The sequence below is a fragment of the Montipora foliosa genome, chromosome 10 (genome assembly GCF_036669935.1).
Source record: "Montipora foliosa isolate CH-2021 chromosome 10, ASM3666993v2, whole genome shotgun sequence".
Taxonomy (NCBI): domain Eukaryota; kingdom Metazoa; phylum Cnidaria; class Anthozoa; order Scleractinia; family Acroporidae; genus Montipora; species Montipora foliosa.
The window spans coordinates 24,151,166-24,170,796 of NC_090878.1; the positions used below are offsets into that span (position 1 = coordinate 24,151,166).

Sequence of the window (19,631 nt, forward strand, 5' to 3'; positions counted from 1 at the left end):
CCTTCACTTTTTTACCATGCTGCGAGGATCACAGTTTGTTAAATAGTCAAATTAAAGATTATGGAGTGTGGGGTAGCAAGAACATGGGCTTCATCTTTAAGTAGCCGAGATGGACTCTGGTTAATCTTCCTTACTTTTAATTATTTACGTGTCCTCATGGTATTGATGAAGAACACTATAACGATAACGATAATGATGATGAGTATGATGTGGTCATAACATGATTCTTTTCGAATTCCTATCGTAGAGAACATTGTGGCGGGGAAGAGCACCACCCAATCCTCCATATACAGTGACCAATACTCTAATGGCACATCAGACAAAGCAGTTGATGGGAATCCTGACCAGGAATTTAAGAATGGACACTGCTCACGTACTTTAGAAGATGATCCAAGCTGGTGGCGAGTGGATTTGAGCAGTCCTATCCAGGTCTTTGAAGTGCGCATCATCACTGGGAATTCGCCCTCGTCTGACGGGTCAAATGTTACAAGGAATCAAGGCTACAAGATAACATTGGGTGAGAGAAACACTTGTAGAAATCTGCTGTTGAAACATAGTCAACTGAGCCATAAACTTAAAAACAAGAGACTTTTCAAGCTTGTCTCCAAGAGAATCATAAGTTAAATGTTTTATTTACTGTAAAGATTTACAGATTTCAAAAGCTTTTTGTGTGCTCCAATTAAGAATTGGTTCTTGTTTAGTGTGCGTGTATGGAGTTGTGGAAGTTATGAGAGCACGATAGAGGCGTAAGAGTTGCTCGAAGCGATAGCCGAGAGCAACTCTGGTATCTTGAGTGCGTTCCGAACTTCCCAAGTGCAACCAATCTCGTTCCCAGAGCCTCCGTTACCTTTGTCCAGCGGAACAGGCGCGTGAGGCTCTGGAATAATCCAAAACTGGAACCAGAAAACTCTGGTTCCGGTTAAATAACTGCTCGTGCGTGAGAGGAAACGGTTAGAAATCAACAAAAACATCAGGCCGCAGTTGTTCAAACGATAGATAGCGCTATCCACCGGATAAATCACTACCCAGCGGATAAACACTAGCAAAACCAATTGAGTTATCCAGTGAATAGTGATTTATCCAGTGGATAGCGCTATCCAGCGTTTGAACAACTGGGGCCTGAAGTTTACCTTGCCACGAAAGCGCTAATTTTCACTCCCGAGACAGTACACATGAGTATAAACACATCTCCTAATACACTCGAAACGTTTAAACTGCGGAGAATAAAAAATAACAGGAGCAATTTTTTCAATGGATAGTTATGTGGCTAGCCTTACATACGTATGTTTTATCCCTGTCAAGGAACTCATCAGAGACCTTTCGGCTAACTCGTCAAACATCGCGTTTGAAGTTCCGCTAGGATCAAAATGATGGTGGCAATCTGGGAATCCTTATGTGATATAAGGCCAGAATGCCACCATCATTTGATGCTAGCGAGACTTCAAACGCGATGTTTGACGAGTTAGCCGAAGGGTCTCTGATGAGTCCCTTGGCAGCCGGGATGAAACATACGTATGTAAGGCTAGCCGCATAATTATCCATTGGGAAATTCTTACACTTTTTCAAATTTTTTCAATCAAAACAAATTTCAGCATCTGGTGTCACGCAAGTGACAACTAGGAAATTCAGAATGCTGTATTTTCAAAAACAAAAACCTTACGGAACTGGTAAGTAGTAAAAAGATTCATTTCTAGGTTAACTTTGACCTCGTATAGATAAAAATCCGGAAGAAAGCATAATTTTTAGTTTAGAATTTGAAAATTGCAGGGAATGAAACAGTTTTTCAACAGCCAATCAAATATGGCCTCTTTTGGATTTGACCAGAGTCTCTCTTTTCCGACCGCAGGCCAAGGGAACGATGACTCTGGGAACGAGATTAAAGTGCACCCAGAACTTAATATTTGAGTATATGCATAGCTAAAGACATGAACCAATTATTTTATAACATATCAACAAGAAAAGCCGCTTCAGTGATTAAATTCATAATTCTTATCATGGGAAATAGACGCAAGTAAACATTTTATTGGCTAATTGAAAACACACCACCTTGAAAAACAAGTTCACTGGAATTGGTGTGAAAAAATGCCCATAACGTTTGATCTCCTCTCAAACGAACTGACTATCGATAAAAACAAAGCGGAAAAAATATGTCTTCAATCTATAAAAGAAGTGACAGGTTCTGTAAAAAAATATATATTCTTTTTGACTCAACGGCTTGCTGAGTTTGGGCGTTTCAAAACAACATTTACATTCAAAACAGCATTTACACTAGATTGTGCAGTTAGTGAAAATAGGATAATTTAGGATAATTTTCCTTTTCAAACGATATGTAGGCTTGACCCAAACCAACTGTAGTCATTCCGTGGCGTTAAACTATAGATTTGTGTATAGCGAGTTTCACCTTCATTTCACTCGAGCTCCACGGTCCATCTTTAGGTCAATGATCGCTTTTTACTTCATCTTTGACTAATTTTTAATTTGACAGCAAAATATCTATTAACTTTTATGGTTTAAATTTAACCTTTGAAAGAATCGAACTTCTTGATTAATTACGTATAAAATTTATTAAAGTGCCCTTGTGATTTAAAAAAATAATCACTTCCTCTTTTTCTTCAGATTTTAAAAGTGTGTTTGGCTAACACCTAACTGGCAAACTTTTGAGCTTTGACTTTTATCCAAAGGCCGTTTACTTTGAGTGTAAGTTTTGGATTTCACGGTCCGCCATTACTCACGTTTAAAACTGACCGATTAGATCTCAGAGGGTTGAATCCAGGCAAAAGAGACGTCAAAGGCTCACCAGCCAAAAATTTCAGCGTGTGAATGCCGCCTATTATATATGCAAAACGTGAGTTTAAGAATCTGAAAGCCCAAAAGTCTAGTGCCGCATATTAATTCTGCGGCGTACACACGCATTGTATTCTTAAACTAGTGAGCCTTTGACGTCATGTTTTCCTCGATCCAGTTCTCTCAAGATCTTAAATGGCGGATCATTAAATAGGAAAATTCCAGTTAAAATAAACAGGTGTCTTTTTTTAAATCAAGGCTTAAAACTTGGTCCCTTAGCGTTTAGTTTACATAGTTTTAAAACCCAAAGAAGAATAAGAATTGATTTTTTGGTCACAGTGGCACTTTAAGTTTAGCCTGTACTCACTTTGACAAAGGGCTAATTTTCAAAACTTCAGCTTGCTAGTTCACCAAATTAACCCAGAAAAAAACAAAAAATAAAGGGACTTTATTTCACTTAAATTGCAGGCGACAGCGTCAATGTAACAAATAATCCAGTTTGTGCGCGATGGGATGGTTCATTTGACCTGGAAGCATCACTTGTGTGTCACATAAATCCGCCAAGGAGTGGCAGATATGTTGGTATACTCACAACCAGAAGACAGTTCCTACAGCTCTGTGAGGTTGAAATCTTTTCAAAAGGTGATTCAGTGTTACGTAAAGCTGTAGTAGAACTGGCGTACACAGCATTATCTTTTTTTATTCCCGTGTATGGGTGATACACTTCTACCCTGCATCTGGTCGATTCGGGGAAGCCTCGTACCCAAAGTCCTCAGGCTTTTTGGTCAGCGGGTGAGACCAGGAGAGATAACAGACTCCATTTTCCCAGAAAACATGTGGTTCCGGTCTTATTGCGCATGCTTAAGTTTAAACGGAAGCAGTAAACAGTAGGAAATAAATGACGGGTTGAAAATGTTCGAGAAACAAAAACTTTAGTTTTACACACAATAGATCGTTTTCACTGTCACGCAATAAAAAAATAAATCGAAAACCATCCAGTGGAAAAAGTCAAGAATTCGTGATGTTGTAGAAGATAAATGAAGAAGACACTTCTCCAAGTTTTAGGCCTGTGCGTTTCCCCAAACTTCAGATATTCGTCGAAATGTTTCGCAGAAATTTACGGAGCCCAGTATGAAAACGCCATGTTGGTGCACATCTGTGGTGCACCAATATGGCGGCCGGAAAATAGTGTCAACATCTGTTACTTACTTTGGCTATCTAGGCGAGTGATCATCTGTACTGAACAGACAGCTATTTACCTAAGCACTTTTCCTAATGCTTTAAATTCTAAAAAGGCTCAAAACCATGAGATAAATATATATTTCTCAATAAACTCGATCGTCGCCTCGTGTCACGCACCGCTATAACTCAGAAATTCAAAATGCTCTGGTTTCCAAACGAAGCAGGCTATTGAGCTTTAAAATTGCAAATGGGAACAAATTTACCGCCTCTTATGCCTGATGAGGATAAAAACTTTCGTGGCTCTTTAGTTTTGGATTTTAGAAAATGATGACGTCACGTGAAAACGATCTATATAAGAAACTGGAGAAATGATCATTGGTTTGCTGTAAAATACCCTGCGAGCAGTTGTTTTTTCCTACGCTTCCCGAAAGAGAAACCACTGCAAGCAACCATTAGTTTCTTTGATTGAGCCGCCGTCTAGCGCCATTGAGCCATTGAGCCATTGAGCCGCCGTCCAGCGCCAAGGACTTACGTTTCCTTTATTCTGAATTGCTTCGACAAGACCTTTTTCCACGGAATTCTTCCCAAAGAGACTGATGTAATGTTTTCCCACGGTACGTTTGCAACAGTTACGGGAATCAGTTTTGAGCAGCGTGGGAAAACTCCCGTGCTATAAACGGTTGCTATTTATTAGTCGAAACTGGTTAAGCAGCTGCTTAAGGCCGCTGTTACACGTTGAAACTTTTAGCTGAAACTTATGTGCAACGGCGCTGCAAAAAAAGTTTCAGCAGACTTTGCACCGTGTAACATAAAAGGACGAAACTCGTTCGGAAACGTTGAAACTGGTCTTGAAATGTTGTTTACATGGCCTTAGCCGGTTTCTGATTGGCTTATGCAGCGTAGCCTAACAAGACTGATTATGAGTGAGACCAGTTTCACGAAGTGGTGTTACACGGTTAAACTCCTGTTTTTGTCACCACTGCGATCCTTGCGACCGTTGCAGAAGTAGAAAGCGGTTCTACTTTTCGTGAAACTTGTCTCGCAACGGAAATTCAAAAAGTTTTACGAAACCGACCATGTTACAAGGTGCAACGCCTGCTGGAACATGTTTCGCAACGCCCTTGCACACAAGTTTCAGCCAAAAGTTTCAACGTGTAACAGCGGCTGTAGACAATTCAAACCCCGGCGCTTAATTATTAATTATTTTTGTGGTTTATATATTTCTGAGATGCTTTAAGTCTCGAGGTGCTTTAAGTTAGGGGAAGACAACGACGCTAAAAAAAAAAAAAAAACAAACAGCACTGAAACTAGTTTTAGATTTCGAATCTCCCTCCAAATTCTGGAGCTTCCTGTGTGGTACTTCGTTATATTACTTACCGACTTCCTGTCGGACAGTCATTGTTATGCAAGTGTCCAATAAAAAAAAACGTTTAAGTCTATCATCCAGGAGTCTCTCTGGGGGCTCACCCGCTGACCAAAAAACTCGAGGACTATGGGTTCGAGATTGGGAGCCACCAAATCACAAAATTCCACTGCGAAATTAGGTTCAAATGGCGTGCTGATCAAGATCGCGACATTTTTCACAGAAGGGTGTTTCGTGGTTGGCCATAACGTATGCCGTAATAATAAGAAGAGTATAGCACGAACAGCTGTGATCTGTTGTAGCAAGGCCGAGTGATTGCAGTGGTAGTGGAAATTTCAGCATTCAGTGTTCATGCCTATCCCTTATTTGATCTTATGCTTGTGGTAAGTAGTATTCCTCGCTTACATACGGCTGCATATCATTTGCATACAATTTGCATATTGAAAATTATAGACTTTCCATATGGGAATGGAACCTTATTAAAAATGGCGGATTTGATGCAAATGAGGCTGGAACCTCATTAACATCCGCCATTTTGTTTTGGTGGAAAGCGGTCCATACTAATGAGCAGCAGGAGTCCATAAATGGGCGTAGCACCGGAAGTCCGCTGCAAATGTCACGCAAACCGGAAATCAGGCCAACATCACGCAAACTGAAAGTTTATTGACAAACCCTAATTTTACAAGTGGGAACGTGTGGGGGTCCGAGTGACCTATTCCGGTTCCCGGAGAGAAACTTGCTACACATTTATTCTAGGTGGTCTTGGACTGCTTGGCAACAATCGGATGAACTAGGATCACGTTTAGAAAGACCAATAGGAAGCAGGGCCGCGTTTAGATCACAGTTCATCAAGGGACTTGTTAAGACACCTTAAAAACTTCAAAAGCAATTGATGTTGAATTGACCGAGACCCTGCACAATCTTTTATTTTTGCTTCGCACGGGTTTGCAAATTAGTTGCGCATAATTTAATCGAAGGATTTGATTGGTTATCTTCTCGAAAAAAGGTGTGTTTTGTGCAGGGTCAAGGCTAAAAATACGGACAAAAATATGAAACTAAGGGTGCGTTTTTTTGGGAAAACCCGAAAAAGGATTCTTGAATCCAAAAACGGATTTTGCGTTTTTTGGGGGAAATCCAAAATCCATACTCGAGGAGGATACTTCGGATCAAATCTAAATCCGGATTTTTGAGATTCACGACTTCAGCGTGTTTTTTTGGGAAAGGATTTGAAAAAAGTACTTTTGACAAGCGCTTTTCCATGAAAAATGATACACAACAGCTACCTTACATGACAGTTTAGCCCAAATGTTTTTCTCGCGCCATTTTACCGTGCGATCAAAGACACGAATAGATCGAAAATAGTTAGGTTTCCTGCAAATTCACACCAGAAATTACACTAGAAGTGTTTTTGACAGCATTGATATTGTTAGCACCTTTCCCACATCTAAAAAATACCCTCTGTAATCGATTTGTACCTTAGAACGCATGCTTTTCTCCACTCCTTTCATCAATCGCCAAGGTATTTTTTTCCTGGTGGCATTTTCATTGAAGAATTTCTTTAAAACAAACCAGTTAAATACGACTTTTTTTTTTTTTTCAAATTGCACGCAACTCTGGGTTTGTTGGTTTGCGGTGTCATGGAAGATAATCCTTTTTCGAATTTTGCGTTTTTTTGACGCTGAAGAATCCATTGATCAGAGATCACAAATCCGTCTTTGGATTTTCCCAAAAAAAACGCACCCTTTGAACTTGTCGAGTTTCATAACCATCTCCATGGTCTCCGTTCGCCTAGACCATACGAAAGAGTTCTAATGAGGAGAAAATTTAATGAAGCGGACATCTAATGAAATGACCCCTTTTGAAAACACCTAAATGAAGGAAAAAGGGGGGGTTGGCGAATGTAGACTGAGAGCAGTCTCTTTCTTTTCCTAACCTCTGTAGAGTGTAGCGCGTCGCGTAGCGCGCGATTGATCGAGCGAACGAGGAAGCCGCAACCCGGCGAATATATTAATGCGAAAATGTATACACTTTTCGAGCAAAATATTGAGCTTCGTCGCGCTTCAACTATAATTTAATAGCAGCGCTATTGTTTTAAATCCAATGCAATAATCGTGGCCTTTCTTTACACGAGTTTACGATTTTATTTCCTTAACGCACGATTCTTTTATCAATTATAGCATACGCTAACAAACTTTTATTTGAAAACGCTTGAAAAATAGTTAGCAACAATGGTTTTAAACCAGAATTCCGAATCACTAAGGACCATTCTATATAATTCTATATTGTTTTCAAATGAGACGGGAGTATTATGATTTTGAACGTAGCCTGCGTAGCAAGCGTTTCCGTGCTGTTTCGGAGCAAAGGCCGCGCGAAAACTGGCGCGGGTAAGCGGGGAGGGTAAGCGAGGGAGGGCCCTAGTACTGTTAACATGGCGACGGGCCGCGGTATTTGTGCATTCTTCGAGGAACAGAATAATCTCTCTCAGTACTGATTTGGATCCGCATTATCCTGGAGAATTGCGCTTCAAAGTGTGAAACGTGGCATAAAGCAAGTATTTCAAGAGCAATAGACATTGTTTTATGGCTACAAACGTAAAGAATGTGGCGACGGGAAAGTGGTCCCAAAATCGACAAAATATATATGTTCGCAACACAACGAGATATAATTTAGGACCACTTTGAAGTGAAACTATACTTGGTGACATGTGTTTTGCCTTAATTTTTGGCTGGAATTTCGGGCTTTGGTCTTCCTGAGCTGATGAGTACTGTTAGCCGGTCACTGTGTTAGCGAGTTTCTGTGTAGTCGTTTCCGTTTTAGTTAACTCACAACATGTACAATTATTGCATGCAGTATGTGTACTGTTTGACGCCAAAAGGGATTCAAAATTTAAACAATACTTGCTTTGAAAATAGTGTTTTACAAGCAGTGCTTTCAACAGAAAGATTTATAAAGGTTCTTTAAGATATTCAGCATAATAGGGAGAAATGTTTGGCTAAAAAAAGCAGGTGAGCTTTCGTGTTTCACCACCACTCTACTACCCTAGTTTTCTTTTCTTTACTTGTGTCATGGAACTCAGTAATGGACTACGTGGATAAATAATAGTGGTTGTTTACCATTTACAAGCAGAAACCGGTTGGTACTAGGTTTGTTTAAATGGTAAGCAAAAACTCCCGAATGGGAAATTTAGTTGGGATCGGCGTGTACCATTCACAAAATTTGTTCAAGTTTACTGAAAGAGTCTGGAGGGAGGAAAAATCATGGGGGAATCCAAATGGTAAACAAGTTTTCCCTTTGGGAATTTTAGACTACCCTTCAAGAAATCCCGTTTTATCCAGAAAAATTTCCTTTGGGAAGACCAAAATAGGCTTACCATTTACATTCCAACCGAAATTTCCAGATTTTTTTGGTAAATGGTAAACAACCAGTAATTCACTACTTGCACAATCCCATAATGTAATACGTTTTTTTTTTTTGGGGGGGGGGGGTTATTTGCTTTTAAACACTGAAGCATGATACAGTCCCAAGAGTAAAAAAACTAATATGGGTTTTAATGTAAAGAACCCCGGGGGGGGTTTTGGTCTCGCTCAGGGTGTTCCGGGCAAAGCGCAAATATTTTAAGCCGCCAAGGTTTCGTTTAGGGTTGCACGAAGAAACACAGAATTGCACGAAGAGAAACAGAAGTCAAATTTTCTTTTTAACTTGTTTTAGGGCTCAAAATTTGCTTAAGCCACACCCAGATTGGTCTCCTTTAGGGGTCACAAAAACCTTGAGCCACGCCCAGATGGTCTCCTTTAGGGGTTAAATTCAAAATTTCCGACGAGCATCCCCGTCTGTTCCATGGAGAATCCCCCCCCCCCCCCCCCCATCCCGGGAAAGAACCCCTCAAAACGTATTGCATTACATACGGGATTGTGCAAGTGGTGAATAAGAATATTTTTCACACACTTGTATAATCATGGTATTGTAGCCATATTCAAGTGTGATCTGTACGGGAGATGACTTTGTCATTCTAATTATTGTCCAATAATCTCCTCAGTCTGTCACATAAGCTACTACAAACTACAGTCATAGTGGTAGTGCCTGTTTAGGAAAGGTTATCCACTGTATAAAGTTAAAGCCACAGACATGTACACTCAGTCCTGCAGTTTTGATGGTGAATAGTCTTAACTTGATCTTTGGATAGGTTCATTAATGTGAAGATGAATGCTTTTACACAGTGGAATTTACAGGTTTTACTCTTTGTAATCCCAGAATATTTGAGTCCTCAGTCCTTGAAAGTGAAGGGTTTGCACAATCATACTTCAAGATCACAAATGTCTCGGCTTAGACATTCAGAGTGCAGTTATAATAACTTTTCCAAAGTAACACATTATTGGTTATCATGGAAACAAGAAGGTGATAACCTTGATGCATTTAATTCTGGTTTCAAGCTGGTGCCCTTTTTAAGGTTTTAAATTTCCTTATTTGGAATTAATGTAGCTGACCTGTCTCTTCATCACAAAGCAGGGAGAGGATACTATTTATTTTTTTGAACCGCTGCTCAATTGAGCTTATTTCCATTTTTGGGCATAAAAATTTACCTAAAATCCCCTACTTTGTTTCAAGGAAGCATTAAAAGTTAGACGCATCGAGGTCATTTAATAACTTGTAATGAAAACCCATTTACAGAGTGCTTACAGTGTGCAATGTAAAAATAAGTAAAGAATTGAACTGAATTGATTGTTTTGGCCCCTGTTCACCTTGTTTTTTTGTAGTACTTATTACCATTTTTTTTTTCCATTTTTTAAAAGATGAATATAATTTTATAAAGAGCGTTTTCGCTCACGTGACCAGCAGCCATATTGGATTACTGAAACAAAAGAAGGTATTTGAATGAAAACAGAGTTCAATTCCCAGAGAATTAGCTTGGTACACTAGCATGGCTGTCATTTCTTTATATGGCTGCTGTGACGCCTTGTGGAAACGCTCTATCATGTCATCTCTTTATCATTATATACAGTGTACATGACGAATGTGAAAATAAATAAATAAATAAATAAAGACTGACTTAGCTAACCTTCCATGTACATGTGCAAAAGAACTATCTACATGTATTATAATAATGGATGTCCATAACTTAAAATTACTGAATGCATACATGTACATGTAGGTTTGGGTTCACAACAATTTGTTGATTGTCCAAGAACAAGTGCAAGTTGATTGTCCAAGAATATGTGTTCTTTGCGAAAAAACAAAAACCACCTCCGTGAGACCAGTCCCCTTACCAATAAAAGCAAACTTCAGTTAGTAAACTTTGCAATTAATGCATACTTTGGTGGACATGTTTTACCTGTCTTTTTTGGAGCATTTAGACATACTTAATACTTAATTTTTGGTGGCCTTTTTTATTGTCAAAAATGCTTCAAACAACCAATCAAATGACAATTACGACAAGGCAAATTATATTGCCTGATAAGTACCTTACAAAAATAAATAATGTTCCACAGGAAAGCCCTGCATAGTGTGCAGTACCAAATCCATGGCTACAAGACTGCTCCTGGGTTAGTTCATCCCAACTCACTTATCTGCATGCTTCCAAGCATCAACTCAGATTTTCAGAAAGGAAAGCAGCAGTATGCTGTCGAGTTTTTTTGAAGAATTTTGCTGAGAGCTGGGTTACAAAACCAGTGAATACCAAAACAGTAGTTTCATACCCCAGCATAGTGATCTGTCATTTCTAAAAATGTTTTTCGTCAATCTGAGAAGTGAAACTTGAACTACAGTATGCTTGACATGCAACAACGTGAGTTGCATTCTCTACAATGAAAACCCTTCTTCCTCTTCATTGTAAAGGTATGTTCTGTGTGATGACCTACAAGAAATACAGCATACATGATCAGCATCAGTACTGGGGACTTGATGACTGTAGTGCTGACTGGCTAACACACTACATACTCTCAATGCAAGGCAGGGAAAGACAACATGTACTAGTCTTGTAAATGCTAGCAGGCGACGTTTCTTGGAGCGAGCGCTGACAACGTAAAAAGTTCACTCGCCATCTTGAATTTTTCATGCAGTGGAAGCATCCCCCACCATCTAACATGGCACAGCCTATAAAATGGCGGTCGCAAGATTGTAACGCGAACTCGATCGCCCCAACAAGCGAACTCGACTGGCCCAACAAGACGCCTGCACTGCAGGCTATGTAAATGCAATCTAAACTGTTTATGACAGGTGCTGAATGAGTAATTTAAAGAACAAAAAGACTTTGGCTTACAGATTAATCTAAATAATTGATAAATTCAGTGGAAAATTATCATTGTACAGTAAATGCGATTCAGTTCCAATGGTAAGAAGCTCCGGACCAGAACATGGTGAAATATGATGACATGGTGCAGCTCTGTGAGATACAAACCCCTGACAAGAGCCAGTCAACTGAAATCTCATGAGTGTCCTACAAGCTTGTTGCTGTGGTGGTGCACACTGACAAAGGGCTTTTCTCTGGCCACTATTTGTGTTACATGAAGAGAAATTGGTCTTGCTACTTTGCAGATGACACTCACATCAAAAGGTGTAGTACAATTGAAGCTATCAATGAAAAAGCCTACCTGGTGTTCTACAGTGTATGAAAGAGATTTTTCTGATGACCCGATGGTGGAAGTCTCTTGAAAAGGAATAAGTTCTTTCTCAATACGGAGTGACACTGAGCAGCAGCCTGTCAGATTACAAAGCCACGAAACAATCCAAGTCCAACATGGAAGCGCCCCCCATGAAGGAGCCATGGTGTGATATAAGAAATCCAGACCTGTGTAGAACCGCAAAAGATAGAGACATATCGATAAAAAGATAGAATTTTTGTGGGAAAAATGGGCGAACTTTCAATTAATTAATTTCAGCTTGTCCGTTAAAAATGTAATGTAAATAAGCAATAGACCTTATTCATAAATTAATGGCTGTCAATTGATAATTCTTTTGTCAAAGTGCAAAGTAGCCTACCAAGCCTTGATACCCTACAGTGAATTGAAAATAATTCTTCTTCTAAAATGAGGCTTGGTAGGCTAATTTGCACGTGGACAAAAGAATTACAAATGTGACCGCCATTTATGAATAAGGTCTATATTGTAATATAGTGATAGTGCAGTGTTATTAGGAACATATTGGACATTATGTTTTGTATTTTGCTCTTATGTATTGTGACTTGCGCAGGTATAAATAGACAAGTGTAAGTATAAGTAGTGTAATGTTAGCACTGTAAGTGTTCGTCCTGTGAATAAAATTGCAGAAAAAAAAAAGAAACAGCAAAAAATTACCCAGGTCTTCAGTATACACCAATATGTGAATCAGAGAAAGAACAAGCTAAACTGATTGAAACCATGGAACATACCATCCCACAACACTCCAGAACATGTGGCTGGGAAGGTGGCGACCATTATAGACTTTTGCCCAGGCAAGAAGAGGAAGGTTTCTGGCTGTCTAATATCCTTCTTACATGTATCAATACGGAGAAGGCCACTGCAGCTGGTAACAAAGTACCTACTCTCAACTCAGACATGTTTTTGAGAATGGCAACACCTTCCAAAGAAAATATCTGAAGTACAAGTTTCATCTACTCTATCCAAATATTCAACATTCAGAGGTCATTCTTGCACCATTCAACCATGGCAGACACTGGTGCCTAGTTGTTGTGAACCTGGAAGAGAACTTTTCAGTCTATCTGGGTTCTCTGTACGATGGCACTGGTGCAAAAATGGCATTTTCTAGAGTCAATAACTTCCTAACATGTTGTGCCTCCATCAATGGGATCAATAATTGGACCTTGAAGAACTGGAAGTATTTTGTAATTCCTTCATCTGACATTGCACAGCAGCTCAACAGTGACGAATGTGGGGTGTTTGAAGCCACGTAGGCAGAGCACATTGCCCTAGGATAGCCACTTGATTTTACTCAAGATCAAAATTTAATGGTTACTTTTCGTTACTTTCTCATACTCAACATTGTATGGAATTCATTGTCTCCGTACAGTACATGTGAAATACATTGTATTCTGAAAAGCATAAAAATAAAATACCTTTAACCCTTTCACTCCTGTAATTAAGTACAAAGCCAAATGGAAAACCTGCATCCAAGAGGAAACACCAGTGCTCTCAGACTGGCAAATCAACATCAAACTAAGCTGCCACTGCCATGAAAACAATTGGTTTTGGGAAAGCCCTAAATGGAAACTTGTTAGACAATCAAGCAGCCTGTGAGCAGAGCATCCTTTTGTCTTTTTCCTTACTGAGGAGGATGCTTCAACTGACTACACAACAACTGTGTCAGGGAAAGACCCAAACATTATCCTGTTGGACAAGCACACTTCAAGTTGCAAGACAGAAAGTGGGTCAGAAAATGCTTCAAATGAAAGACTGTTGGACATTATGGACAACCAAGAATCAACTGATTTTATAACCCTAACTCCCTGACAACCCAAACCAAGCTACAACTTACAACCCAAAAAATCTTTCAGATAAAGCTTCAAGAAAAACTATGCTGGGCAACCAAGATTGACAAGGAATTACACAACTAATGGGGCAGGGAAACCTGAAACTAAAATCTTCATAGACAATCATAGCTTAATTATTAACAACACAACTTCTGTGTCAGGAAAAGCTCCAAACAATACAATGTACCTCTTCAGACACTCAAGGTTCCAATGCAAGTTGAAATTCTACACCTGTCCAGTGCACGGTGTTACCAGTAATAAGGGAAATATTACTAGCGAAAAGAAGAATCCATCAACTCTTTCTAACTCCCAGTCGACTCGCATAAATGAAGATCATTGTTACTCTTGCACTGTGCCACCCAAAAGAAAAAAATCCAACACTAGAGATCTACTGTACCTACAAAGGCTGCTACCATCTTGCCAACAGAATATGAATGTAAATGAACTGAATTTGAAGATCTTTCAGTATTGGAAGGTACCTTAAGAGTGCAGTTCTGTATCAAGAATGTGACATGACTTGTAAGTATAATGTAGACAACTGGATGTCCACACTTGCAACATCATCTAACATAAAATACAACATGGAAAGTGGTGGTCGCTCAAGAACTGGAAAGCGGGTTTCATATACAATATGGTATATAATTATGCCAGTGCAAACGAAAAAAGCTGACCAAAAAAACAAGAGGCTGCTAAAAAGACGCCTATATACATGTACACTGGCCTAAGCCAGTCAGACGTAGTATTTTACTGTCTCACACCTAAAATTACTCGTCAATGGGGAAACCGCAGGAGTCAGTGGGTTAATCACTCGCTGAAAAACTGTCCCATTAACCCTTTGCCGCCTACACTGGCATAACCCACCCAGACTTAGTACTTTATTCTGTTTAACACCTGAGTATTTATTGTCTAAACCCACACGATTTTGCTCGTCAATGGGGAAACCCCAGGAGTCAATGTGTTAATAAAAATTCTCTCAACAGACCAAGTTCAGTGCACGCACAAAAAACAATAATTATAATTATTTCAGTCTGTAACATTTAGCAGACACTTTGAGATTCTGTTGTTGAACCCGCACAATAATATTACAATGTAGAACGTACAAATGTTGGCTTGCGAGAAAACTAAAACGACACCAATTACGTGGTGTAACCCGCACTGAATCTTCAGGACGATAAATGTTTGCTTGCATGAGCAAAATAACTCTCCTCTATCAACAGCTGAAAAAGATAACGAAAGAAATGAGATTGCAATCACAGAGCCAGAGCCAGATTTTCGATAAATCCAAACAAATTCAAAATGTCCACATTCAGCACCTGCCAAAAATGAAAGACCAATTTCCTTTAGTTGGTGTCTCAAAGCTGGGGAAAACAAAGCAAAATTTTCTCAAAAGCAGCACATCGTGGACACAACTCACAGCAAACAGAAAGGCAACAAGATGGCCACCACTTCTATCCATGCACTAGCACCCAAACCTCCGCAAAGTCTTGACAATTCAGACTCGTATACCGACAAATACTGTGGATGACAACTTAGTGTGAGCAGAGCCCACACAATAACCTTGTGTATCTCATGTGCACACATCACCCTGCTGGTGCTGACTGCCACTACAAATGTAGGTGTGTGGATTACAATCTGGGCAATCACAGCATGTCATAAGGCAATGCCTTGAAAAAGTACAAAATATGTTACCTCCACATGCCTTTGGTGGCAGAGGACCAAAAACAGGTCCAGATATTTTTATGACTGATGATGACTTTGGACACCTGGAAAGAAGTAATAATACTGCTCTGTACTTTCCACTTCCTGCAAGCTGTCTGGCGTTGGCTAAATGTATATAACTCCAGCAACAACATAAATAGAGATGATCATCAACACTTAATGGGACATTTTCAAAAACTTGTAAGAACTCCTCCAAGCAGCAGAATCTGTATTACAATGTAACTGATATGGTTACTGCAAAATATCCCAATTGTTACCAAGAGTATATAATTATGAAAAAAGATCTTTAAAAGGGCAGCAAGAGTGGGCCCTTTGCCATTGCAAAAATCTACATGTAATCACCAGAGGAAATAACTCTGACAATTACACTGAATCCATGATCAACATATTTAAGAGTGTGGTTTTACAACGAATGCGGGCCTACAATTTCATTGAACTCTTCAAGTTTATCACAGAAGACCTTCAAATGTATTTTCAAAGAAAATTGCTTGCCCTTGCATTTGGAAAATCTCTATCTGGCTCCCTAGTGTTTTGGTGCAACAGCTTCTACAGTCCAGCTTCACACTATCAAACAAACTACTTCTGACTGTTGTAAATTCTCCTCTTCACTTTCAATGTCACTATCATCCAAATCCTTGTTGTAAAGTCGAGGAAATGAAGAGCTTCACCAAGTTGATCGCTGTATGAAGAGAAGACCACTACAAGTAACCAACTTTGTTCAAAGCAGAACTGCTTAAGAAGTAAGCTATGAGGTAGATTGCAGAAGTAGAATATGTAGCTGCCCTATGGGAAGAAATGGCAATCCCTGTGCTCATCAAGCTGCAGTGGCACCAAATAAAATTATGGTATTGCCGGTATCAACTTTATTCCACAGAGACCAGAAGAAAGATTCAGCCTAGCAAACTTGCCATTGCCTGATTTCATACGGTGGAAGCTGGGCACTAATTATCGGTTTGCCGGACGGAAGTGCACTTCAGTTTGTAGATGGCGACTTGTACGAAAACTTGGCATTAGAATTGTGGCAGTTCTTTGTGTATGAATAACTACAGAACTAAAGGAATAACGTACTACACTTTTCCCCGTGATCCTGAGCTTCAAAAAGGATATAGGAAGGTTCTTATAAACGAAAATATTAACTGGAGAAAACATGTTATATGCAGCGTTCACTGGAGCTCGGGAAAACGAGAGAACAAGAATCATTTGCCAGGCACAATTTTCACGAAAGAATATGCTCCTAACCTGGAAAAAAGTACTCCATAAAACCATCCAGGGAATTTAAAAGGAAAATGAACTGTACAAAAATGGTTCTTACATTAATTTTTGTACTTACATAGATGATTCATATTCCAGTCAGTGTGTAAACATTACGATATAGACACGCAGGCGCGGTTCCGGATGACCCTCGCAATTGCTTAAAGGTGTTGAAGAAATGCCAGAACAAGTTTGATTGTCTCATTAACGAGATGTTACTCATTAAACAATTACAACCGTGTTTAAATGTACAATCAGACTCAATTCGTGCTAGAGTCTTTGTCTAACTTATGCAAATTAATGACTCTGAACTCTTAGTTAATAGACCTAATCGGCTATCTCAATGTTGTACCCAATTCAAACCCTTTGGAAATAAAACTTTTTGTTCCAGGTATTTCTATATCATTTAAATGTGAATGCTACATTATCATGCAAATACAATACACAAAGAATCTTAGTCCCGGGAGATTTGAATTGGGTACAACATTGAGTTACATGTAGCCGATTAGGTCTATACTGAGTCTCTTGAAATCACATATTTATTTTAGTTTCCCTTGACAATGGTGCCAAGATGTCGCCGAAACGTCGGACTCTTTTATCGTTAGTTTTTGCCTGTATATGTTTATCTAAATCACTGTTGATTAGGATTCATATTTGATTATTAAATGCATGATATGCTGGTAATTTACTTATTTGCTAAATTTCAGAGTATTATATTGCTATTAACAATTTAGAGTAAACTGACTTACCAGACAGTTTCTGAAAGTCCCCTTAAGCTTTTCTTCATAGTAGTTCCCTCTTTTAAAGTTTCTGTGTTGCTTTGCATGGTTTACATTTATATTACCCTTTCATCAACGTTGTTTAGAAATTATGTAAAACCATGACGAATCAAACTCTTTGTTTCCCTGAAAACCCAGGGGTGATGGTAGCCTTACTTGCTGTTATTACCAGTCCTCAGGTTAAGCCATGGCAATCAGAAGTGCTTTGTTGAACATCAATGTATCTTCCAATTGTAGATCATTGTAGTTAGTCTGACTCATCTTAACAACTCTTGAGTTTGATCTGCACAAAATATTTGTTCTTGTTGTTGTTGTTATTGTTGTTGCTCTTGACATTCTGAAGTAGGCTGCCCCAGTTTGAAATTCTCTTGGTTGAAGTTGTTAGAATGATTGGCTATCAATGAGGAGTGCCATGTATCCTCAACCTCAGAAGCTGTTTTGGAGTTTTGTTCTAGGTTAGCTGGGGGATTTAGTTTTGAAGTCATGTTCGTTTTGTTCTCTGTTCAGATGAGCATTTTTGTAGGACAAATGGTAATACAATCCTGAGTGACTTTGTTTAAAATTTCTCTAGAGTTTTAAGAAATATTCAGATTTGATAAATTGATTCTGCATTTAGACAGGCCATTTACTACTTGAGAGCTCATGGATGAAATATCTCGTTTCAGTCAGTCACTGTTGTCATCACTTACATCTCAAACTACAATTTTTTTTCTTTGATTCACCTGTCTTGCTGGTTTTAAATTTCTAAAATATTTGCTGATATGAGCAGCAGCCTTCAAATTTTTTTCTTTGATTCACATGTGTTGCTAATTTTGCATTTCTAAAATATTTGCTGATATGAGCAGCAGCCTTCAAGTTAGCTTTTGCCTCTTTCCTTTTCTTTAAATTTGGTCGATGCCACTTTTGAGCGGCTTCTGTGTACAGGTTAAAGACAAAAGCAGCCTTTTATGCGTTATGAAGTGTTCCAACTGTAAAAGTACAACATGACAACAGAGACCACACTTTCCGACAGCACATTCGCAAAAACCCTTCTTAGCAACAGTGTCGATGAACAAGACAGTAGCAGTTCGTATGACTTCAGAAAAAAAAATTCTTTAATATGCTTGACTTGATAAATAACTAACTACGTACCATCTTTGAAAACCTTGTTGGTTTTCATTCGTCTTGAAGAAAACATTCGATGAGCTTTGCGCAATTGTCCTATCATTCCCTATCGTATATTAGACTGATTTCTCCTGATAACATCTATTGAAATCTTAGGAACGAGGGAGGTATTGCATTTCCATCCAGCTGTTGGTAGTGGGATCTCCTATCTCGAAAGGGCTGTCGCCTTAGAGCTTTTCTTGACAGAGATTGTCGAGCAAAGCCGGGTCATCTTTAAATGGTAATAATTTTTGAAACAATCAGTTCACTTTTAGTCCCGGAGACTATCACCAAGTTCTCTCAAGTTTTGTGCATTGAGCGATTTAAGACAATCCTCTTTTATGATTTTTTCAATGCTGCAAAAACCATTTTCATCGAGTCTTCTCTCATACTTCCGCCATCTTTTTTCACTTCCGTCCGGCAAAACCGATAACTAGTGCCAGGCTCCCACCGTATGAAATCAGGCAATTGGAAATCACAAAGAACTTCAATTATAACAATTTGTTCATCTCTGTTAAAAGCTTCTTGCTAAAATGGAAATGGCCAGTGGTGACCAATGTGCCCCTATAAATGTCAAATCTCTTGTGAAACACCAGACGAGGCACAATGTAGCATCCACTCGCCTGAAAAGGACTCCAAGATTGATGATGAATTTGAATTAGAGAACATAATTATGAATAAGACTTCACTGACAAGTAAGCGATGACATCAAACTGAAGCTTAGAACAACAGATAAGAATTTTTGGGCATGCTATATGAAATATTTGCAAATTTACAGAAACATCATTTCAAATCAAGATGACAAGCATCAGTCGCAGCCCTTGCAACAGCTTTTGTGAACTTTGGAAAAGATCGCAATAGGCTTACACTGCCCATTCTACAGAACAGCAGGGCCAAAATTAAAGTACATGTACAACCAACTTCAATATCAAGACACAAGTCAAAGATA

General features: G+C 39.0%; 1 protein-coding gene across 1 annotated transcript in view; it reads left to right on the top strand.

The window, feature by feature from the left end:
- Positions 1–3,072: 3,072 nt before the first annotated feature.
- The window catches only part of LOC137972649 (neogenin-like), a 74,885-nt gene continuing 58,326 nt past the window's right edge, over positions 3,073–19,631 (top strand). Inside the window, exon 1 of the mRNA XM_068819383.1 lies at positions 3,073–3,426. The gene's annotated coding sequence lies outside the window, so the exon portion shown is untranslated. The remainder of the gene's footprint in view (positions 3,427–19,631) is intronic.